This window comes from Schistocerca nitens, chromosome 9 (assembly GCF_023898315.1).
Source record: "Schistocerca nitens isolate TAMUIC-IGC-003100 chromosome 9, iqSchNite1.1, whole genome shotgun sequence".
Classification (NCBI taxonomy): domain Eukaryota; kingdom Metazoa; phylum Arthropoda; class Insecta; order Orthoptera; family Acrididae; genus Schistocerca; species Schistocerca nitens.
Genome location: NC_064622.1, coordinates 498368992 through 498396254, shown reverse-complemented (window position 1 = coordinate 498396254; position 27263 = coordinate 498368992).

The window sequence follows — 27263 nt, the reverse complement described above, 5'->3', positions numbered from 1 at the left end:
GCACAGCACTAGCGATATTCTTGTAGAATATATCGCCGCTCCCACACATCACTTGCGAATCTGCTATCGAAAGAAAATGCAATCATTTGCGCACTCCTAAGTCACCAGAATGCGTAATTTTATTTGTATTCTTAAACCATAATGAAAAAATTAAAACATTGAGCTGTTACTTACCAAAAAACTTATTATTCATGCAGTCATCCACTGTAGGTAGATACATTCTGTGTGAAGAATGCTATGTGCAAAGCACTAGCGATTTTCTTGTAGAATATGTCGTCGCTCCCACACATCTCTTGTCAACCTGCTAATGAAAGAAAATACTATCATTAGCGCAATCAAACCTCACCACAGTGTGTATAATTAGCTGTATTCTAAAGCATTATGAAAAAAATTTAAACATCGAGCTGTTACTTCCCAAAGAACTATTTATTCACGCAGTCAGCCCCTGTACGTAGATACATTCGGTGTGAAGAATGCTATGTGCACAGCACTAGCGATATTCTTGTAGAATATATCGCCGCTCCCACACATCACTTGCGAATCTGCTAACGAAAGAAAATGCAATCATTAGCGCACTCCTAAGTCACCAGAATGCGTAATTTTATTTGTATTCTTAAACCATAATGAAAAAATTAAAACATTGAGCTGTTACTTACCAAAAAACTTATTATTGATGCAGTCATCCACTGTAGGTAGATACATTCTGTGTGAAGAATGCTATGTGCAAAGCACTAGCGATTTTCTTGTAGAATATGTCGTCGCTCCCACACATCTCTTGTCAACCTGCTAATGAAAGAAAATACTAACATTAGCGCAATCAAAACTCACCAGAATGTGTATAATTAGCTGTATTCTAAAGCATTATGAAAAAAATTTAAACATCAAGCTGTTACTTCCCAAAGAACTGTTTATTCACGCAGTCAGCCCCTGTACGTAGATACATTCGGTGTGAAGAATGCTATGTGCACAGCACTAGCGATTTTCTTGTTGAATATGTCGTCGCTCCCACACATCTCCTGTCAACCTGCTAATGAAAGAAAATACAATCATTAGCGCAATCAAAACTCACCAGAATGTGTATAATTAGCTGTATTCTAAAGCATTAAGAAAAAAATTTAAACATCGAGCTGCTACTTCCCAAAGAACTATTTATTCACGCAGTCAGCCCCTGTACGTAGATACATTCGGTGTGAAGAATGCTATGTGCACAGTACTAGCGATATTCTTGTAGAATATATCGCCGCTCCCACACATCACTTGCGAATCTGCTAACGAAAGAAAATGCAATCATTAGCGCACTCCTAAGTCACCAGAATGCGTAATTTTATTTGTATTCTTAAACCATAATGAAAAAAATTAAAACATCGAGCTGTTACTTACCAAAAAACTTATTATTCATGCAGTCATCCACTGTAGGTAGATACATTCGGTGTGAAGAATACTATGTGCAAAGCACTAGCGATTTTCTTGTAGAATATGTCTTCGCTCCCACACATCTCTTGTCAACCTGCTAATGAAAGAAAATACAATCATTAGCGCAATCAAAACTCACCAGAATGTGTATAATTAGCTGTATTCTAAAGCATTATGAAAAAAATTTAAGGATCGAGCTGTTACTTCCCAAAGAACTATTTATTCACGCAGTCAACCCCTGTACGTAGATACATTCGGTGTGGAGAATGCTATGTGCACAGCACTAGCGATATTCTTGTAGAATATATCGCCGCTCCCACACATCACTTGCGAATCTGCTAACGAAAGAAAATGCAATCATTAGCGCACTCCTAAGTCACCAGAATGCGTAATGTTATTTGTATTCTTAAACCATAATCAAAAAAATTAAAACATCGAGCTGTTACTTACCAAAAAACTTATTATTCATGCAGTCATCCACTGTAGGTAGATACATTCGGTGTGAAGAATGCTATGTGCACATCACTAGCGATTTTCTTCTAGAATATGTCGTCGCTCCCACACATCTCTTGTCAACCTGCTAATGAAAGAAAATACAATCATTAGCGCAATCAAAACTCACCAGAATGTGTATTATTAGCTGTATTCTAAAGCATTATGAAAAAAATTTAAACATCGAGCTGTTACTTCCCAAAGAACTATTTATTCACGCAGTCAGCCCCTGTACGTAGATACATTCGGTGTGAAGAATGCTATGTCCACAGCACTAGCGATATTCTTGTAGAATATATCGCCGCTCCCACACATCACTTGCGAATCTGCTAACGAAAGAAAATGCAATCATTAGCGCACTCCTAAGTCACCAGAATGCGTAATTTTATTTGTATTCTTAAACCATAATGAAAAAAATTAAAACATTGAGCTGTTACTTACCAAAAAACTTATTATTCATGCAGTCATCCACTGTAGGTAGATACATTCAGTGTGAAGAATGCTATGTGCGCAGCACTAGCGATTTTCTTGTAGAATATGTCGTCGCTCCCACACATCTCTTGTCAACCTGCTAAAGAAAGAAAATACAATCATTAGCGCAATCAAAACTCATCAGAATGTGTATAATTAGCATTATTCTAAAGCATTATGAAAAATCTTTAAACATCGAGCTGTTACTTCCCAAAGAACTATTTATCCACGCAGTCAGCCCCTGTACGTAGATACATTCGGTGTGAAGAATGCTATGTGCACAGCACTAGCGATATTCTTGTAGAATATATCGCCGCTCCCACACATCACTTGCGAATCTGCTAACGAAAGAAAATGCAATCATTAGCGCACTCCTAAGTCACCAGAATGCGTAATTTTATTTGTATTCTTAAACCATAATGAAAAAAATTAAAACATCGAGCTGTTACTTACCAAAAAACTTATTATTCATGCAGTCATCCACGGTAGGTAAATACATTCAGTGTGAAGAATGCTATGTGCACAGCACTAGCGATTTTCTTGTAGAATATGTCGTCGGTCCCACACATGTCTTGTCAACCTGCAAATGAAAGAAAATACAATCATTAGCGCAATCAAAACTCACCAGAATGTGTATAATTAGCTGTATTCTAAAGCATTATGAAAAAAATTTTAACATCGAGCTGTTACTTCCCAAAGAACTATTTATTCACGCAGTCAGCCCCTGTACGTAGATACATTCGGTGTGAAGAATGCTATGTGCACAGCACTAGCGATATTCTTGTAGAATATATCGTCGCTCCCACACATCACTTGCGAATCTGCTAACGAAAGAAAATGCAATCATTAGCGCACTCCTAAGTCACCAGAATGCGTAATTTTATTTGTATTCTTAAACCATAATGAAAAAAATTAAAACATCGAGCTGTTACTTACCAAAAAACTTATTATTCATGCAGTCATCCACTGTAGGTAGATACATTCAGTGTGAAGAATGCTATGTGCACAGCACTAGCGATTTTCTTGTAGAATATGTCGTCGGTCCCACACATCTCTTGTCAACCTGCTAATGAAAGAAAATACAATCATTAGCGCAATCAAAACTTACCAGAATGTGTATAATTAGCTGTATTCTAAAGCATTGTGAAAAAAATATAAACATCGAGCTGTTACTTCCCAAAGAACTATTTATTCACGCAGTTAGCCCCTGTACGTAGATACATTCGGTGTGAAGAATGCTATGTGCACAGCACTAGCGATATTCTTGTAGAATATATCGCCGCTCCCACACATAACTTGCGAATCTGCTAACGAAAGAAAATGCAATCATTAGCGCACTCCTAAGTCACCAGAATGCGTAATTTTATTTGTATTCTTAAACCATAATGAAAAAACCTTAAACATCGAGCTGTTACTTACCAAAAAACTTATTATTCATGCAGTCATCCACGGTAGGTAAATACATTCAATGTGAAGAATGCTATGTGCACAGCACTAGCGATTTTCTTGTAGAATATGTCGTCGGTCCCACACATGCCTTGTCAACCTGCTAATGAAAGAAAATACAATCATTAGCGCAATCAAAACTTACCAGAATGTGTATAATTAGCTGTATTCCAAAGCATTGTGAAAAAAATATAAACATCGAGCTGTTACTTCCCAAAGAACTATTTATTCACGCAGTTAGCCCCTGTACGTAGATACATTCGGTGTGAAGAATGCTATGTGCACAGCACTAGCGATATTCTTGTAGAATATATCGCCGCTCCCACACATAACTTGCGAATCTGGTAACGAAAGAAAATGCAATCATTAGCGCACTCCTAAGTCACCAGAATGGGTAATTTTATTTGTATTCTTAAACCATAATGAAAAAAATTAAAACATCGAGCTGTTACTTACCAAAAAACTTATTATTCATGCAGTCATCCACGGTAGGTAAATACATTCAGTGTGAAGAATGCTATGTGCACAGCACTAGCGATTTTCTTGTAGAATATGTCGTCGGTCCCACACATGCCTTGTCAATCTGCTAATGAAAGAAAATACAATCATTAGCGCAATCAAAGCTTACCAGAATGTGTATAATTAGCTGTATTCTAAAGCAATGTGAAAAAAATTAAAACATCAAGCTGTTACTTCCCAAAGAACTATTTATTCACGCAGTCAGCCCCTGTACGTAGATACATTCGGTGTGAAGAATGCTATGTGCACAGCACTAGCGATATTCTTGTAGAATATATCGCCGCTCCCACACATCACTTGCGAATCTGCTAACGAAAGAAAATGCAATCATTAGCGCACTCCTAAGTCACCATAATGCGTAATTTTATTTGTATTCTTAAACCATAATGAAAAAAATTAAAACATCGAGCTGTTACTTACCAAAAAACTTATTATTCATGCAGTCATCCACGGTAGGTAAATACAATCAGTGTGAAGAATGCTATGTGCACAGCACTAGCGATTTTCTTGTAGAATATGTCGTCGGTCCCACACATGCCTTGTCAACCTGCTAATGAAAGAAAATACAATCATTAGCGCAATCAAAGCTTACCAGAATGTGTATAATTAGCTGTATTCTAAAGCAATGTGAAAAAAATTAAAACATCAAGCTGTTACTTCCCAAAGAACTATTTATTCACGCAGTCAGCCCCTGTACGTAGATACATTCGGTGTGAAGAATGCTATGTGCACAGCACTAGCGATATTCTTGTAGAATATATCGCCGCTCCCACACATCACTAGCGAATCTGCTATCGAAAGAAAATGCAATCATTTGTGCACTCCTAAGTCACCAGAATGCGTAATTTTATTTGTATTCTTAAACCATAATGAAAAAATTAAAACATTGAGCTGTTACTTACCAAAAAACTTATTATTCATGCAGTCATCCACTGTAGGTAGATACATTCTGTGTGAAGAATGCTATGTGCAAAGCACTAGCGATTTTCTTGTAGAATATGTCGTCGCTCCCACACATCTCTTGTCAACCTGCTAATGAAAGAAAATACAATCATTAGCGCAATCAAAACTCACCAGAATGTGTATAATTAGCTGTATTCTAAATCATTGTGAAAAAAATATAAACATCGAGCTGTTACTTCCCAAAGAACTATTTATTCACGCAGTTAGCCCCTGTACGTAGATACATTCGGTGTGAAGAATGCTATGTGCACAGCACTAGCGATATTCTTGTAGAATATATCGCCGCTCCCACACATAACTTGCGAATCTGCTAACGAAAGAAAATGCAATCATTAGCGCACTCCTAAGTCACCAGAATGCGTAATTTTATTTGTATTCTTAAACCATAATGAAAAAAATTAAAACATCGAGCTGTTACTTACCAAAAAACTTATTATTCATGCAGTCATCCACGGTAGGTGAATACATTCAGTGTGAAGAATGCTATGTGCACAGCACTAGCGATTTTCTTGTAGAATATGTCGTCGGTCCCACACATGCCTTGTCAACCTGCTAATGAAAGAAAATACAATCATTAGCGCAATCAAAGCTTACCAGAATGTGTATAATTAGCTGTATTCTAAAGCATTGTGAAAAAAATTTAAACATCGAGCTGTTACTTCCCAAAGAACTATTTATTCACGCAGTCAGCCCCTGTACGTAGATACATTCGGTGTGAAGAATGCTATGTGCACAGCACTAGCGATATTCTTGTAGAATATATCGCCGCTCCCACACATCACTTGCGAATCTGCTAACGAAAGAAAATGCAATCATTAGCGCACTCCTAAGTCACCAGAATGCGTAATTTTATTTGTATTCTTAAACCATAATGAAAAAAATTAAAACATCGAGCTGTTACTTACCAAAAAACTTATTATTCATGCAGTCATCCACGGTAGGTAAATACATTCAGTGTGAAGAATGCTATGTGCACAGCACTAGCGATTTTCTTGTAGAATATGTCGTCGGTCCCACACATGCCTTGTCGACCTGCTAATGAAAGAAAATACAATCATTAGCGCAATCAAAGCTTACCAGAATGTGTATAATTAGCTGTATTCTAAAGCATTGTGAAAAAAATATAAACATCGAGCTGTTACTTCCCAAAGAACTATTTATTCACGCAGTTAGCCCCTGTACGTAGATACATTCGGGGTGAAGAATGCTATGTGCACAGCACTAGCGATATTCTTGTAGAATATATCGCCGCTCCCACACATAACTTGCGAATCTGCTAACGAAAGAAAATGCAATCATTAGCGCACTCCTAAGTCACCAGAATGCGTAATTTTATTTGTATTCTTAAACCATAATGAAAAAAATTAAAACATCGAGCTGTTACTTACCAAAATACTTATTATTCATGCAGTCATCCACTGTAGGTAGATACACTCGGTGTGAAGAATGCTATGTTCACAGCACTAGCGAATTTCTTGTAGAATATGTCGTCGCTCCCACACATCTCTTGTCAACCTGCTAATGAAAGAAAATACAATCATTAGCGCAATCAAAACTTACCAGAAAATGTATAATTAGCTGTATTCTAATGCATTGTGAAAAAAATTAAAACATCAAGCTGTTACTTCCCAAAGTACTATTTATTCACGCAGTCAGCCCCTGTACGTAGATACATTCGGTGTGAAGAATGCTATGTGCACAGCACTAGCGATATTCTTGTAGAATATATCGCCGTTCCCACACATCACTTGCGAATCTGCTATCGAAAGAAAATGCAATCATTTGCGCACTCCTAAGTCACCAGAATGCGTAATTTTATTTGTATTCTTAAACCATAATGAAAAAATTAAAACATTGAGCTGTTACTTACCAAAAAACTTATTATTCATGCAGTCATCCACTGTAGGTAGATACATTCTGTGTGAAGAATGCTATGTGCAAAGCACTAGCGATTTTCTTGTAGAATATGTCGTCGCTCCCACACATCTCTTGTCAACCTGCTAATGAAAGAAAATACAAACATTAGCGCAATCAAAACTCACCAGAATGTGTATAATTAGCTGTATTCTAAAGCATTATGAAAAAAATTTAAACATCAAGCTGTTACTTCCCAAAGAACTGTTTATTCACGCAGTCAGCCCCTGTACGTAGATACATTCGGTGTGAAGAATGCTATGTGCACAGCACTAGCGATATTCTTGTAGAATATATCGCCGCTCCCACACATCACTTGCGAATCTGCTAACGAAAGAAAATGCAATCATTAGCGCACTCCTAAGTCACCAGAATGCGTAATTTTATTTGTATTCTTAAACCATAATGAAAAAAATTAAAACATCGAGCTGTTACTTACCAAAAAACTTATTATTCATGCAGTCATCCACTGTAGGTAGATACATTCGGTGTGAAGAATGCTATGTGCACAGCACTAGCGATTTTCTTGTAGAATATGTCGTCGCTCCCACACATCTCTTGTCAACCTGCTAATGAAAGAAAATACAATCATTAGCGCAATCAAAACTCACCATAATGTGTATAATTAGCTGTATTCTAAAGCATTATGAAAAAAATTTAAACATCGAGCTGTTACTTCCCAAAGAACTATTTATTCACTTAGTCAGCCCCTGTACGTAGATACATTCCGTGTGAAGAATGCTATGTGCACAGCACTAGCGATATTCTTGTAGAATATATCGCCGCTCCCACACATCACTTGCGAATCTGCTAACGAAAGAAAATGCAATCATTAGCGCACTCCTAAGTCACCAGAATGCGTAATTTTATTTGTATTCTTAAACCATAATGAAAAAAATTAAAACATCGAGCTGTTACTTACCAAAAAACTTATTATTCATGCAGTCATCCACTGTAGGTAGATACATTCAGTGTGAAGAATGCTATGTGCACAGCACTAGCGATTTTCTTGTAGAATATGTCGTCGCTCCCACACATGTCTTGTCAACCTGCTAATGAAAGAAAATACAATCATTAGCGCAATCAAAACTTACCAGAATGTGTATAATTAGCTGTATTCTAAAGCATTGTGAAAAAAATTTAAACATCGAGCTGTTACTTCCCAAAGAACTATTTATTCACGCAGTCAGCCGCTGTACATAGATACATTCGGTGTGAAGAATGCTACGTGCACAGCACTAGCGATATTCTTGTAGAATATATCGCCGCTCCCACACATCACTTGCGAATCTGCTAACGAAAGAAAATGCAATCATTAGCGCACTCCTAAATCACCAGAATGCGTAATTTTATTTGTATTCTTAAACCATAATGAAAAAAATTAAAACATCGAGCTGTTACTTACCAAAAAACTTATTATTCATGCAGTCATCCACTGTATGTAGATACATTCGGTGTGAAGAATGCTATGTGCAAAGCACTAGCGATTTTCTTGTAGAATATGTCGTCGCTCCCACACATCTCTTGTCAACCTGCTAATGAAAGAAAATACAATCATTAGCGCAATCAAAACGCATCAGAACGTGTATAATTAGCTGTATTCTAAAGCATTATGAAAAAAATTTAAACATCGAGCTGTTACTTCCCAAAGAACTATTTATTCACGCAGTCAGCCCCTGTACGTAGATACATTCGGTGTGAAGAATGCTATGTGCACAGTACTAGCGATATTCTTGTAGAATATATCGCCGCTCCCACACATCACTTGCGAATCTGCTAACGAAAGAAAATGCAATCATTAGCGCACTCCTAAGTCACCAGAATGCGTAATTTTATTTGTATTCTTAAACCATAATGAAAAAAATTAAAACATCAAGCTGTTACTTACCAAAAAACTTATTATTCATGCAGTCATCCACTCTAGGTAGATACATTTGGTGTGAAGAATGCTATGTGCAAAGCACTAGCGATTTTCTTGTAGAATATGTCGTCGCTCCCACACATCTCTTGTCAACCTGCTAATGAAAGAAAATACAATCATTAGCGCAATCAAAACTCACCAGAATGTGTATAATTAGCTGTATTCTAAAGCATTATGAAAAAAATTTAAACATCATGCTCTTACTTTCCAAAGAACTGTTTATTCACGCAGTCAGACCCTGTACGTAGATACATTCGGTGTGAAGAATGCTATGTGCCCAGCACTAGCGATATTCTTGTAGAATATATCGCCGCTCCCACACATAACTTGCGAATCTGCTAACGAAAGAAAATGCAATCATTAGCGCACTCCTAAGTCACCAGAATGCGTAATTTTATTTGTATTCTTAAACCATAATGAAAAAAATTAAAACATCGAGCTGTTACTTACCAAAAAACTTATTATTCATGCAGTCATCCACTGTAGGTAGATACATTCGGTGTGAAGAATACTATGTGCACAGCACTAGCGATTTTCTTGTAGAATATGTCGTCGCTCCCACACATCTCTTGTCAACCTGCTAATGAAAGAAAATACAATCATTAGCGCAATCAAAACTCACCAGAATGTGTATAATTAGCTGTATTCTAAAGCATTATGAAAAAAATTTAAGGATCGAGCTCTTACTTCCCAAGGAACTATTTATTCACGCAGTCAACCCCTGTACGTAGATACATTCGGTGTGAAGAATGCTATGTGCACAGCACTAGCGATATTCTTGTAGAATATATCGCCGCTCCCACACATCACTTGCGAATCTGCTAACGAAAGAAAATGCAATCATTAACGCACTCCTAAGTCACCAAAATGCGTAATGTTATTTGTATTCTTAAACCATAATGAAAAAAATTAAAACATCGAGCTGTTACTTACCAAAAAACTTATTATTCATGCAGTCATCCACTGTAGGTAGATACATTCGGTGTGAAGAATGCTATGTGCACATCACTAGCGATTTTCTTCTAGAATATGTCGTCGCTCCCACACATCTCTTGTCAACCTGCTAATGAAAGAAAATACAATCATTAGCGCAATCAAAACTCACCAGAATGTGTATTATTAGCTGTATTCTAAAGCATTATGAAAAAAATTTAAACATCGAGCTGTTACTTCCCAAAGAACTATTTATTCACGCAGTCAGCCCCTGTACGTAGATACATTCGGTGTGAAGAATGCTATGTGCACAGCACTAGCGATATTCTTGTAGAATATATCGCCGCTCCCACACATCACTTGCGAATCTGCTAACGAAAGAAAATGCAATCATTAGCGCACTCCTAAGTCACCAGAATGCGTAATTTTATTTGTATTCTTAAACCATAATGAAAAAAATTAAAACATTGAGCTGTTACTTACCAAAAAACTTATTATTCATGCAGTCATCCACTGTAGGTAGATACATTCAGTGTGAAGAATGCTATGTGCACAGCACTAGCGATTTTCTTGTAGAATATGTCGTCGCTCCCACACATCTCTTGTCAACCTGCTAATGAAAGAAAATACAATCATTAGCGCAATCAAAACTTACCAGAATGTGTATAATTAGCTGTATTCTAAAGCATTGTGAAAAAAATTAAAACATCAAGCTGTTACTTCCCAAAGAACTATTTATTCACGCAGTCAGCCCCTGTACGTAGATACATTCGGTGTGAAGAATGCTATGTGCACAGCACTAGCGATATTCTTGTAGAATATATCGCCGCTCCCACACATCACTTGCGAATCTGCTATCGAAAGAAAATGCAATCATTTGCGCACTCCTAAGTCACCAGAATGCGTAATTTTATTTGTATTCTTAAACCATAATGAAAAAATTAAAACATTGAGCTGTTACTTACCAAAAAACTTATTATTCATGCAGTCATCCACTGTAGGTAGATACATTCTGTGTGAAGAATGCTATGTGCAAAGCACTAGCGATTTTCTTGTAGAATATGTCGTCGCTCCCACACATCTCTTGTCAACCTGCTAATGAAAGAAAATACAAACATTAGCGCAATCAAAACTCACCAGAATGTGTATAATTAGCTGTATTCTAAAGCATTATGAAAAAAATTTAAACATCAAGCTGTTACTTCCCAAAGAACTGTTTATTCACGCAGTCAGCCCCTGTACGTAGATACATTCGGTGTGAAGAATGCTATGTGCACAGCACTAGCGATTTTCTTGTTGAATATGTCGTCGCTCCCACACATCTCCTGTCAACCTGCTAATGAAAGAAAATACAATCATTAGCGCAATCAAAACTCACCAGAATGTGTATAATTAGCTGTATTCTAAAGCATTATGAAAAAAATTTAAACATCGAGCTGCTACTTCCCAAAGAACTATTTATTCACGCAGTCAGCCCCTGTACGTAGATACATTGGGAGTGAAGAATGCTGTGTGCAAAGCACTAGCGATATTCTTGTAGAATATATCGCCCCTCCCACACATCACTTGCGAATCTGCTAACGAAAGAAAATGCAATAATTAGCGCACTCCTAAGTCACCAGAATGCGTAATTTTATTTGTATTCTTAAACCATAATGAAGAAAATTAGAACATCGAGCTGTTACTTACCAAAAATTTTATTATTCATGCAATCATCCACTGTAGGTAGATACATTCGTTGTGAAGAATGCTATGTGTAAAGCACTAGCGATTTTCTTGTAGAATATGTCGTCGCTCCCACACATCTCTTGTCAACCTGCTAATGAAAGAAAATACAATCATTAGCGCAATCAAAACTCACCAGAATGTGTATAATTAACTGTATTCTAAAGCATTGTGAAAAAAATTAAAACATCAAGCTGTTACTTCCCAAAGAACTATTTATTCACGCAGTCAGCCCCTGTACGTAGATACATTCGGTGTGAAGAATGCTATGTGCCCAGCACTAGCGATATTTTTGTAGAATATATCGCCGCTCCCACACATAACTTGCGAATCTGCTAACGAAAGAAAATGCAATCATTAGCGCACTCCTAAGTCACCAGAATGCGTAATTTTATTTGTATTCTTAAACCATAATGAAGAAAATTAGAACATCGAGCTGTTACTTACCAAAAATTTTATTATTCATGCAATCATCCACTGTAGGTAGATACATTCGTTGTGAAGAATGCTATGTGTAAAGCACTAGCGATTTTCTTGTAGAATATGTCGTCGCTCCCACACATCTCTTGTCAACCTGCTAATGAAAGAAAATACTATCATTAGCGCAATCAAACCTCACCACAGTGTGTATAATTAGCTGTATTCTAAAGCATTATGAAAAAAATTTAAACATCGAGCTGTTACTTCCCAAAGAACTATTTATTCACGCAGTCAGCCCCTGTACGTAGATACATTCGGTGTGAAGAATGCTATGTGCACAGCACTAGCGATATTCTTGTAGAATATATCGCCGCTCCCACACATCACTTGCGAATCTGCTAACGAAAGAAAATGCAATCATTAGCGCACTCCTAAGTCACCAGAATGCGTAATTTTATTTGTATTCTTAAACCATAATGAAAAAATTAAAACATTGAGCTGTTACTTACCAAAAAACTTATTATTCATGCAGTCATCCACTGTAGGTAGATACATTCTGTGTGAAGAATGCTATGTGCAAAGCACTAGCGATTTTCTTGTAGAATATGTCGTCGCTCCCACACATCTCTTGTCAACCTGCTAATGAAAGAAAATACAAACATTAGCGCAATCAAAACTCACCAGAATGTGTATAATTAGCTGTATTCTAAAGCATTATGAAAAAAATTTAAACATCAAGCTGTTACTTCCCAAAGAACTGTTTATTCACGCAGTCAGCCCCTGTACGTAGATATATTCGGTGTGAAGAATGCTATGTGCACAGCACTAGCGATTTTCTTGTTGAATATGTCGTCGCTCCCACACATCTCCTGTCAACCTGCTAATGAAAGAAAATACAATCATTAGCGCAATCAAAACTCACCAGAATGTGTATAATTAGCTGTATTCTAACGCATTAAGAAAAAAATTTAAACATCGAGCTGCTACTTCCCAAAGAACTATTTATTCACGCAGTCAGCCCCTGTACGTAGATACATTGGGAGTGAAGAATGCTGTGTGCAAAGCACTAGCGATATTCTTGTAGAATATATCGCCCCTCCCACACATCACTTGCGAATCTGCTAACGAAAGAAAATGCAATCATTAGCGCACTCCTAAGTCACCAGAATGCGTAATTTTATTTGTATTCTTAAACCATAATGAAGAAAATTAGAACATCGAGCTGTTACTTACCAAAAATTTTATTATTCATGCAATCATCCACTGTAGGTAGATACATTCGTTGTGAAGAATGCTATGTGTAAAGCACTAGCGATTTTCTTGTAGAATATGTCGTCGCTCCCACACATCTCTTGTCAACCTGCTAATGAAAGAAAATACAATCATTAGCGCAATCAAAACTCACCAGAATGTGTATAATTAACTGTATTCTAAAGCATTGTGAAAAAAATTAAAACATCAAGCTGTTACTTCCCAAAGAACTATTTATTCACGCAGTCAGCCCCTGTACGTAGATACATTCGGTGTGAAGAATGCTATGTGCACAGCACTAGCGATATTCTTGTAGAATATATCGCCGCTCCCACACATAACTTGCGAATCTGCTAACGAAAGAAAATGCAATCATTAGCGCACTCCTAAGTCACCAGAATGCGTAATTTTAATTGTATTCTTAAACCATAATGAAAAAATTAAAACATCGAGCTGTTACTTACCAAAAAACTTATAATTAATGCAATCATCCTCTGTAGGTAGATACATTCGGTGTGAAGAATGCTATGTGCGAAGCACTAGCGATTTTCTTGTAGAATATGTCGTCGGTCCCACACATCTCTTGTCAACCTGCTAATGAAAGAAAATACTATCATTAGCGCAATCAAACCTCACCACAGTGTGTATAATTAGCTGTATTCTAAAGCATTATGAAAAAAATTTAAACATCGAGCTGTTACTTCCCAAAGAACTATTTATTCACGCAGTCAGCCCCTGTACGTAGATACATTCGGTGTGAAGAATGCTATGTGCACAGCACTAGCAATATTCTTGTAGAATATATCGCCGCTCCCACACATCACTTGCGAATCTGCTAACGAAAGAAAATGCAATCATTAGCGCACTCCTAAGTCACCAGAATGCGTAATTTTATTTGTATTCTTAAACCATAATGAAAAAAATTAAAACATCGAGCTGTTACTTACCAAAAAACTTATTATTCATGCAGTCATCGACTGTAGGTAGATACATTCTGTGTGAAGAATGCTATGTGCAAAGCACTAGCGATTTTCTTGTAGAATATGTCGTCGCTCCCACACATCTCTTGTCAACCTGCTAATGAAAGAAAATACAATCATTAGCGCAATCAAAACTCACCAGAATGTTAATAATTAGCTGTATTCCAAAGCATTATGAAAAAAATTTAAACATCAAGCTGTTACTTCCCAAAGAACTGTTTATTCACGCAGTCAGCCCCTGTACGTAGATACATTCGGTGTGAAGAATGCTATGTGCACAGCACTAGCGATATTCTTGTAGAATATATCGCCGCTCCCACACATCACTTGCGAATCTGCTAACGAAAGAAAATGCAATCATTAGCGCACTCCTAAGTCACCAGAATGCGTAATTTTATTTGTATTCTTAAACCATAATGAAAAAAATTAAAACATCGAGCTGTTACTTCCCAAAAAACGTATTATACATGCACTATTCCACTGTAGGTAGATACATTCGGTGTGAAGAATGCTATGTGCATAGCACTAGCGAATTTCTTGTAGAATATGTCGTCGCTCCCACACATCTCTTGTCAACCTGCTAATGAAAGAAAATACAATCATTAGCGCAATCAAAACTCACCAGAATGTGTATAATTAGCTGTATTCTAAATCATTATGAAAAAATTTAAACATCGAGCTGTTACTTCCCAAAGAACTATTTATTCACGCAGTCAGCCCCTGTACGTAGATACATTCGGTGTGAAGAATGCTATGTGCACAGCACTAGCGATATTCTTGTAGAATATATCGCCGCTCCCACACATCACTTGCGAATCTGCTAACGAAAGAAAATGCAATCATTAGCGCACTCCTAAGTCACCAGAATGCGTAATTTTATTTGTATTCTTAAACCATAATGAAAAAATTAAAACATCGAGCTGTTACTTACCAAAAAACTTATAATTCATGCAATCATCCTCTGTAGGTAGATACATTCGGTGTGAAGAATGCTATGTGCGAAGCACTAGCGATTTTCTTGTAGAATATGTCGTCGGTCCCACACATCTCTTGTCAACCTGCTAATGAAAGAAAATACTATCATTAGCGCAATCAAAACTCACCAGAATGTGTATAATTAGCTGTATTCTAAATCATTATGAAAAAATTTAAACATCGAGCTGTTACTTCCCAAAGAACTATTTATTCACGCAGTCAGCCCCTGTACGTAGATACATTCGGTGTGAAGAATGCTAGGTGCACAGCACTAGCGATTTTCTTGTAGAATATGTCGTCGGTCCCACACATGTCTTGTCAACCTGCTAATGAAAGAAAATACAATCATTAGCGCAATCAAAACTTACCAGAATGTGTATAATTAGCTGTATTCTAAAGCATTGTGAAAAAAATTTAAACATCGAGCTGTTACTTCTCAAAGAACTATTTATTCACGCAGTCAGCCCCTGTACGTAGATACATTCGGTGTGAAGAATGCTATGTGCACAGCACTAGCGATATTCTTGTAGAATATATCGCCGCTCCCACACATCACTTGCGAATCTGCTAACGAAAGAAAATGCAATCATTAGCGCACTCCTAAGTCACCAGAATGCGTAATTTTATTTGTATTCTTAAACCATAATGAAAAAATTAAAACATCGAGCTGTTACTTACCAAAAAACTTATTATTCATGCAGTCATCCACTGTAGGTAGATACATTCGGTGTGAAGAATGCTATGTGCAAAGCACTAGCGATTTTCTTGTAGAATATGTCGTCGGTCCCACACATCTCTTGTCAACCTGCTAATGAAAGAAAATACTATCATTAGCGCAATCAAAACTCACCAGAATGTGTATAATTAGCTGTATTCTAAAGCATTATGAAAAAAATTTAAACATCGAGCTGTTACTTCCCAAAGAACTATTTATTCACGCAGTCAGCCCCTGTACGTATATACATTCGGTGTGAAGAATGCTATGTCCACGGCACTAGCGATATTCTTGTAGAATATATCGCCGCTCCCACACATCACTTGCGAATCTGCTAACGAAAGAAAATGCAATCATTAGCGCTCTCCTAAGTCACCAGAATGCGTAATTTTATTTGTATTCTTAAACCATAATTAAAAAAATTAAAACATCGAGCTGTTACTTACCAAAAAACTTATTATTCATGCAGTCATCCACTGTAGGTAGATACATTCGGTGTGAAGAATGCTATGTGCACAGCACTAGCGATTTTCTTGTAGAATATGTCGTCGCTCCCACACATCTCTTGTCATTCTGCTAATGAAAGAAAATACAATCATTAGCGCAATCAAAACACACCAGAATGTGTATAATTAGCTGTATTCTAAAGTATTATGAAAAAAATTTAAATATCGAGCTGTTACTTCCCAAAGAACTATTTATTCACGCAGTCAGCCCCTGTACGTAGATACATTCGGTGTGAAGAATGCTATGTGCACAGCACTAGCGATATTCTTGTAGAATATATCGCCGCTCCCACACATCACTTGCGAATCTGCTAACGAAAGAAAATGCAATCATTAGCGCACTCCTAAGTCACCAGAATGCGTAATTTTATTTGTATTCTTAAACCATAATGAAAAAAATTAAATCATCGAGCTGTTACTTACCAAAAAACTTATTATTCATGCAGTCATCCACTGTAGGTAGATACATTCTGTGTGAAGAATGCTATGTGCAAAGCACTAGCGATTTTCTTGTAGAATATGTCGTCGCTCCCACACATCTCTTGTCAACCTGCTAATGAAAGAAAATACAATCATTAGCGCAATCAAAACTCACCAGAATGTGTATAATTAGCTGTATTCTAAAGCATTATGAAAAAAATTTAAACACCAAGCTGTTACTTCCCAAAGATCTGTTTATTCACGCAGTCAGCCCCTGTACGTAGATACATTCGGTGTGAAGAATGCTATGTGCACAGCACTAGCGATATTCTTGTAGAATATATCGCCGCTCCCACACATCACTTGCGAATCTGCTAACGAAAGAAAATACAATCATTAGCGCACTCCTAAGTCACCAGAATGCGTAATTTTATTTGTATTCTTATACCATAATGAAAAAAATTAAAACATCAAGCTGTTACTTACCAAAAAACTTATTATTCATGCAGTCATCCACTGTAGGTAGATACATTCGGTGTGAAGAATGCTATGTGCACAGCACTAGCGATTTTCTTGTTGAATATGTCGTCGCTCCCACACATCTCCTGTCAACCTGCTAATGAAAGAAAATACAATCATTAGCGCAATCAAAACTCACCAGAATGTGTATAATTAGCTGTATTCTGAAGCATTATGAAAAAAATTTAAACATCGAGCTGCTACTTCCCAAAGAACTATTTATTCACGCAGTCAGCCCCTGTACGTAGATACATTGGGAGTGAAGAATGCTGTGTGCAAAGCACTAGCGATATTCTTGTAGAATATATCGCCGCTCCCACACATCACTTGCGAATCTGCTAACGCAAGAAAATGCAATCATTAGCGCACTCCTAAGTCACCAGAATGCGTAATTTTATTTGTATTCTTAAACCATAATGAAAAAAATTAAAACATCGAGCTGTTACTTACCAAAAAACTTATTATTCATGCAGTCATCCACTGTAGGTAGATACATTCGGTGTGAAGAATACTATGTGCAAAGCACTAGCGATTTTCTTGTAGAATATGTCGTCGCTCCCACACATGTCTTGTCAACCTGCTAATGAAATAAAATACTATCATTAGCGCAATCAAAACTCACCAGAATGTGTATAATTAGCTGTATTCCAAATCATTATGAAAAAATTTAAACATCGAGCTGTTACTTCCCAAAGAACTATTTATTCACGCAGTCAGCCCCTGTACGTAGATACATTCGGTGTGAAGAATGCTATGTGCACAGCACTAGCGATATTCTTGTAGAATATATCGCCGCTCCCACACATCACTTGCGAATCTGCTAACGAAAGAAAATGCAATCATTAGCGCACTCCTAAGTCACCAGAATGCGTAATTTTATTTGTATTCTTAAACCGTAATGAAAAAAATTAAAACATCGAGCTGTTACTTACCAAAAATTTTATTATTCATGCAATCATCCACTGTAGGTAGATACATTCGGTGTGAAGAATGCTATGTGCAAAGCACTAGCGATTTTCTTGTTGAATATGTCGTCGCTCCCACACATCTCTTGTCAACCTGCTAATGAAAGAAAATACAATCATTAGCGCAATCAAAACTCACCAGAATGTGTATAATTAGCTGTATTCTAAAGCATTGTGAAAAAAATGTAAACATCGAGCTGTTACTTCCCAAAGAACTATTTATTCACGCAGTCTGCCCCTGTACGTAGATACATTGGGAGTGAAGAATGCTATGTGCACAGCACTAGCGATATTCTTGTAGAATATATCGCCGCTCCCACACATCACTTGCGAAACTGCTAACGAAAGAAAATGCAATCATTAACGCACTCCTAAGTCACCAGAATGCGTAATGTTATTTGTATTCTTTAACCATAATGAAAAAAATTAAAACATCGAGCTGTTAGTTACCAAAAAACTTATAATTCATGCAGTCATCCACTGTAGGTAGATACATTCGGTGTGAAGAATGCTATGTGCATAGCACTAGCGAATTTCTTGTAGAATATGTCGTCGCTCCAACACATCTCTTGTCAACCTGCTAATGAAAGAAAATACAATCATTAGCGCAATCAAAACTCACCAGAATGTGTATAATTAACTGTATTCTAAAGCATTATGAAAAAATTTAAACATCTAGCTGTTACTTCCCAAAGAACTATTTATTCACGCAGTCAGCCCCTGTACGTAGATACATTCGGTGTGAAGAATGCTATGTGCCCAGCTCTAGCGATATTCTTGTAGAATATACCGCCGCTCCCACACATCACTTGCGAATCTGCTAACGAAAGAAAATGCAATCATTAGCGCACTCCTAAGTCACCAGAATGCGTAATTTTATTTGTATTCTTAAACCATAATGAAAAAAATTAAAACATCGAGCTGTTACTTACCAAAAAACTTATTATTCATGCAGTCATCCACTGTAGGTAGATACATTCTGTGTGAAGAATGCTATGTGCAAAGCACTAGCGATTTTCTTGTAGAATATGTCGTCGCTCCCACACATGTCTTGTCAACCTGCTAATGAAATAAAATACTATCATTAGCGCAATCAAAACTCACCAGAATGTGTATAATTAGCTGTATTCTAAATCATTATGAAAAAATTTAAACATCGAGCTGTTACTTCCCAAAGAACTATTTATTCACGCAGTCAGCCCCTGTACGTAGATACATTCGGTGTGAAGAATGCTATGTGCACAGCACTAGCGATATTCTTGTAGAATATATCGCCGCTCCCACACATCACTTGCAAATCTGCTAACGAAAGAAAATGCAATCATTAGCGCACTCCTAAGTCACCAGAATGCGTAATTTTATTTGTATTCTTAAACCATAATGAAAAAAATTAAAACATCGAGCTGTTACTTACCAAAAATTTTATTATTCATGCAATCATCCACTGTAGGTAGATACATTCGGTGTGAAGAATGCTATGTGCAAAGCACTAGCATTTTCTTGTAGAATATGTCGTCGCTCCCACACATCTCTTGTCAACCTGCTAATGAAAGAAAATACAATCATTAGCGCAATCAAAACTCACCAGAATGTGTATAATTAACTGTATTCTAAAGCATTATGAAAAAATTTAAACATCTAGCTGTTACTTCCCAAAGAACTATTTATTCACGCAGTCAGCCCCTGTACGTAGATACATTCGGTGTGAAGAATGCTATGTGCACAGCACTAGCGATATTCTTGTAGAATATATCGCCGCTCCCACACATCACTTGCGAATCTGCTAACGAAAGATAATGCAATCATTAGCGCACTCCTAAGTCACCACAATGCGTAATTTTATTTGTATTCTTAAACCATAATGAAAAAAATTAAAACATCGAGCTGTTACTTACCAAAAAACTTATTATTCATGCAGTCATCCACAGTAGGTAGATACATTCGGTGTGAAGAATGCTATGTGCAAAGCACTAGCGATTTTCTTGTAGAATATGTCGTCGCTCCCACACATCTCTTGTCAACCTGCTAATGAAAGAAAATACAATCATTAGCGCAATCAAAACTCACCAGAATGTGTATAATTAGCTGTATTCTAAAGCATTATGAAAAAACTTTAAACATCGAGCTGTTACTTCCCAAAGAACTATTTATTCACGCAGTCAGCCCCTGTACGTAGATACATTCGGTGTGAAGAATGCTCTGTGCACACCACTAGCGATATTCTTGTAGAATATATCGCCGCTCCCACACATCACTTGCGAATCTGCTAACGAAAGAAAATGCAATCATTAGCGCACTCCTAAGTCACCATAATGCGTAATTTTATTTGTATTCTTAAACCATAATGAAAAAAATTAGAACATCGAGCTGCTACTTACCAAAAAACTTATTATTCATGCAGACATCCACTGTAGGTAGATACATTCGGTGTGAAGAATGCTATGTGCAAAGCACTAGCGATTTTCTTGTAGAATATGTCGTCGCTCCCACACATCTCTTGTCAACCTGCTAATGAAAGAAAATACAATCATTAGCGCAATAAAAACTCACCAGAATGTGTATAATTAGCTGTATTCTAAAGCATTATGAAAAAATTTAAATATCGAGTTGTTACTTCCCAAAGAACTATTTATTCACGCAGTCAGCCCCTGTACGTAGATACATTGGGAGTGAAGAATGCTATGTGCACAGCACTAGCGATATTCTTGTAGAATATATCGCCGCTCCCACACATCTTTTGTCAACCAGCTAATGAAAGAAAATACTATCATTAGCGCAATCAAAACTCACCGTAATGTGTATAATTAGCTGTATTCTAAAGCGTTATGAAGAAATTTAAACATCGAGCTGTTACTTCCCAAAGAACTATTTATTCACGCAGTCAGCCCCTGTACGTAGATACATTCGGTGTGAAGAATGCTCTGTGCACAGCACTAGCGATATTCTTGTAGAATATATCGCCCCCCCACACATCACTTGCGAATCTGCTAACGAAAGAAAATGCAATCATTAGCGCATTCCTAAGTCACCAGAACGCGTAATTTTATTTGTATTCTTAAACCATAATGAAAAAAATTAAAACATCGAGCTGTTACTTACCAAAAAACTTAATATTCATGCAGTCATCCACTGTAGGTAGATACATTCGGTGTGAAGAATGCTATGTGCAAAGCACTAGCGAATTTCTTGTAGAATATGTCGTCTCTCCCACACATCTTTTGTCAACCAGCTAATGAAAGAAAATACTATCATTAGCGCAATCAAAACTCACCAGAATGTGTATAATTAGCTGTATTCTAAAGCGTTATGAAAAAAATTTAAACATCAAGCTGATACTTCCCAAAGAACTGTTTATTTACGCAGTCAGCCCCTGTACGTAGATACATTCGGTGTGAAGAATGCTATGTGCACAGCACTAGCGATATTCTTGTAGAATATATCGCTGCTCCCACACATCACTTGCGAATCTGCTATCGAAAGAAAATGCAATCATTAGCGCACTCCTAAGTCACCAGAATGCGTAATTTTATTTGTATTCTTAATCCATAATGAAAAAAATTAAAACATCGAGCTGTTACTTACCAAAAATTTTATTATTCATGCAATCATCCACTGTAGGTAGATACATTCGGTGTGAAGAATGCTATGTGCAAAGCACTAGCATTTTCTTGTAGAATATGTCGTCGCTCCCACACATCTCTTGTCAACCTGCTAATGAAAGAAAATACAATCATTAGCGCAATCAAAACACACCAGAATGTGTATAATTAACTGTATTCTAAAGCATTATGAAAAAATTTAAACATCTAGCTGTTACTTCCCAAAGAACTATTTATTCACGCAGTCAGCCCCTGTACGTAGATACATTCGGTGTGAAGAATGCTATGTGCACAGCACTAGCGATATTCTTGTAGAATATATCGCCGCTCCCACACATCACTTGCGAATCTGCTAACGAAAGATAATGCAATCATTAGCGCACTCCTAAGTCACCAGAATGCGTAATTTTATTTGTATTCTTAAACCATAATGAAAAAAATTAAAACATCGAGCTGTTACTTACCAAAAAACTTATTATTCATGCAGTCATCCACAGTAGGTAGATACATTCGGTGTGAAGAATGCTATGTGCAAAGCACTAGCGATTTTCTTGTAGAATATGTCGTCGCTCCAACACATCTCTTGTCAACCTGCTAATGAAAGAAAATACAATCATTAGCGCAATCAAAACTCACCAGAATGTGTATAATTAGCTGTATTCTAAAGCATTATGAAAAAACTTTAAACATCGAGCTTTTACTTCCCAAAGAACTATTTATTCACGCAGTCAGCCCCTGTACGTAGATACATTCGGTGTGAAGAATGCTATGTGCACACCACTAGCGATATTCTTGTAGAATATATCGCCGCTCCCACACATCACTTGCGAATCTGCTAACGAAAGAAAATGCAATCATTAGCGCACTCCTAAGTCACCAGAATGCGTAATTTTATTTGTATTCTTAAACCATAATGAAATATATTAGAACATCGAGCTGCTACTTACCAAAAAACTTATTATTCATGCAGACATCCACTGTAGGTAGATACATTCGGTGTGAAGAATGCTATGTGCAAAGCACTAGCGATTTTCTTGTAGAATATGTCGTCGCTCCCACACATCTCTTGTCAACCTGCTAATGAAAGAAAATACAATCATTAGCGCAATCAAAACTCACCAGAATGTGTATAATTAGCTGTATTCTAAAGCATTATGAAAAAATTTAAATATCGAGTTGTTACTTCCCAAAGAACTATTTATTCACGCAGTCAGCCCCTGTACGTAGATACATTCGGTGTGAAGAATGCTATGTGCACAGCACTAGCGATATTCTTGTAGAAAATATCGCCGCTCCCACACATCACTTGCGAATCTGCTAACGAAAGAAAATGCAATCATTAGCGCACTCCTAAGTCACCAGAATGCGTAATTTTATTTGTATTCTTAAACCATAATGAAAAAAATTTAAACATCGAGCTGTTACTTACCAAAAAACTTATTATTCATGCAGTCATTCACTGTAGGTAGATACATTCGGTGTGAAGAATGCTATGTGCACAGCACTAGCGATTTTCTTGTAGAATATGTCGTCGCTCCCACACATGTCTTGTCAACCTGCTAATGAAAGAAAATACAATCATTAGCGTAATCAAAACTTACCAGAATGTGTATAATTAGCAGTATTCTAAAGCATTGTGAAAAAAATGTAAACATCGAGCTGTTACTTCCCAAAGAACTATTTATTCACGCAGTCAGCCCCTGTACGTAGATACATTGGGAGTGAAGAATGCTATGTGCACAGCACTAGCGATATTCTTGTAGAATATATCGCCGCTCCCACACATCACTTGCGAATCTGCTAACGAAAGAAAATGCAATCATTAACGCACTCCTAAGTCACCAGAATGCGTAATGTTATTTGTATTCTTAAACCATAATGAAAAAAATTAAAACATCGAGCTGTTAGTTACCAAAAAACTTATAATTCATGCAGTCATCCACTGTAGGTAGATACATTCGGTGTGAAGAATGCTATGTGCATAGAACTAGCGAATTTCTTGTAGAATATGTCGTCGCTCCCACACATCTCTTGTCAACCTGCTAATGAAAGAAAATACAATCATTAGCGCAATCAAAACTCACCAGAATGTGTATAATTAGCTGTATTCCAAAGCATTATGAAAAAAATTTAAACATCGAGCTGTTACTTCCCAAAGAACTATTTATTCACGCAGTCAGCCCCTGAACGTAGATACATTCGGTGTGAAGAATGCTATGTGCACAGCACTAGCGATATTCTTGTAGAATATATCGCCGCTCCCACACATCACTTGCGAATCTGCTAACGAAAGAAAATGCAGTCATTAGCGCACTCCTAAGTCACCAGAATGCGTAATTTTATTTGTATTCTTAAACCATAATGAAAAAAATTAAAACATCGAGCTGTTACTTACCAAAAAACTTATTATTCATGCAGTCATCCACTGTAGGTAGATACATTCGGTGTGAAGAATGCTATGTGCAAAGCACTAGCGACTTTATTGTTGAATATGTCGTCGCTCCCACACATCTCTTGTCAACCTGCTAATGAAAGAAAATACATTCATTAGCGCAATCAAAACTCACCAGAATGTGTATAATTAGCTGTATTCTAAGGCATTATGAAGAAATTTAAACATCGAGCTGTTACTTCCCAAAGAACTATTTATTCACGCAGTCAGCCCCTGTACGTAGATACATTCGGTGTGAAGAATGCTATGTGCAAAGCACTAGCGAATTTCTTGTAGAATATGTCGTCTCTCCCACACATCTTTTGTCAACCAGCTAATGAAAGAAAATACTATCATTAGCGCAATCAAAACTCACCGTAATGTGTATAATTAGCTGTATTCTAAAGCGTTATGAAAAAAATTTAAACATCAAGCTGATACTTCCCAAAGAACTGTTTATTTACGCAGTCAGCCCCTGTACGTAGATACATTCGGTGTGAAGAATGCTATGTGCACAGCACTAGCGATATTCTTGTAGAATATATCGCCGCTCCCACACATCACTTGCGAATCTGCTATCGAAAGAAAATGCAATCATTAGCGCACTCCTAAGTCACCAGAATGCGTAATTTTATTTGTATTCTTAATCCATAATGAAAAAAATTAAAACATCGAGCTGTTACTTACCAGAAAACTTATTATTCATGCAGTCATCCACTGTAGGTAGATACATTCGGTGTGAAGAATGCTACGTGCACAGCACTAGCGATTTTCTTGTAGAATATGTCGTCGCTTCCACACATGTCTTGTCAACCTGCTAATGAAAGAAAATACTATCATTAGCGCAATCAAAACTTACCAGAATGTGTATAATTAGCTGTATTCTAAAGCATTGTGAAAAAAATTTAAACATCGAGCTGTTACTTCCCAAAGAACTATTTATTCACGCAGTCAGCCCCTGTACGTAGATACATTGGGAGTGAAGAATGCTATGTGCACAGCACTAGCGATATTCTTCTAGAATATATCGCCGCTCCCACACATCACTTGCGAATCTGCTAACGAAAGAAAATGCAATCATTAGCGCACTCCTAAGTCACCAGAATATGTAACTTTATTTGTATTCTTAAAGCATAATGAAAAAAATTAAAACATCGAGCTGTTACTTACCAAAAAACTTATTATTCATGCAGTCATCCACTGTAGGTAGATACATTCGGTGTGAAGAATGCTATGTGCATAGCACTAGCGAATTTCTTGTAGAATATGTCGTCGCTCCCACACATCTGTCAACCTGCTAATGAAAGGAAATACAATCATTAGCGCAATCAAAACTCACCAGAATGAGTATAATTAGCTGTATTCTAAATCATTATGAAAAAATTTAAACATCGAGCTGTTACTTCCCAAAGAACTATTTATTCACGCAGTCAGCCCCTGTACGTAGATACATTCGGTGTGAAGAATGCTATGTGCACAGCACTAGCGATATTCTTGTAGAATATATCGCCGCTCCCACACATCACTTGCGAATCTGCTAACGAAAGAAAATGCAATCATTAGCGCACTCCTAAGACACCAGAATGCGTAATTTTATTTGTATTCTTAAACCATAATGAAAAAAATTAGAACATCGAGCTGTTACTTACCAAAAAACTTATTATTCATGCAGTCATCCACTGTAGGTAGATACATTCGGTGTGAAGAATGCTATGTGCAAAGCACTAGCGATTTTCTTGTAGAATATGTCGTCGCTCCCACACACCTCTTGTCAACCTGCTAATGAAAGAAAATACAATCATTAGCGCAATCAAAACTCACCAGAATGTGTATAATTAACTGTATTCTAAAGCATTATGAAAAAATTTAAACATCTAGCTGTTACTTCCCAAAGAACTATTTATTCACGCAGTCAGCCCCTGTACGTAGATACATTCGGTGTGAAGAATGCTATGTGCACAGCACTAGCGATATTCTTGTAGAATATATCGCCGCTCCCACACATCACTTGCGAATCTGCTAACGAAAGATAATGCAATCATTAGCGCACTCCTAAGTCACCACAATGCGTAATTTTATTTGTATTCTTAAACCATAATGAAAAAAATTAAAACATCGAGCTGTTACTTACCAAAAAACTTATTATTCATGCAGTCATCCACAGTAGGTAGATACATTCGGTGTGAAGAATGCTATGTGCAAAGCACTAGCGACTTTCTTGTAGAATATGTCGTCGCTCCCACACATCTCTTGTCAACCTGCTAATGAAAGAAAATACAATCATTAGCGCAATCAAAACTCACCAGAATGTGTATAATTAGCTGTATTCTAAAGCATTATGAAAAAACTTTAAACATCGAGCTGTTACTTCCCAAAGAACTATTTATTCACGCAGTCAGCCCCTGTACGTAGATACATTCGGTGTGAAGAATGCTATGTGCACAGCACTAGCGATATTCTTGTAGAACATATCGCCGCTCCCACACATCACTTGCGAATCTGCTAACGAAAGAAAATGCAATCATTAGCGCACTCCTAAGTCACCACAATGCGTAATTTTATTTGTATTCTTAAACCATAATGAAAAAAATTAAAACATCGAGCTGTTACTTACCAAAAAACTTATTATTCATGCAGTCATCCACAGTAGGTAGATACATTCGGTGTGAAGAATGCTATGTGCAA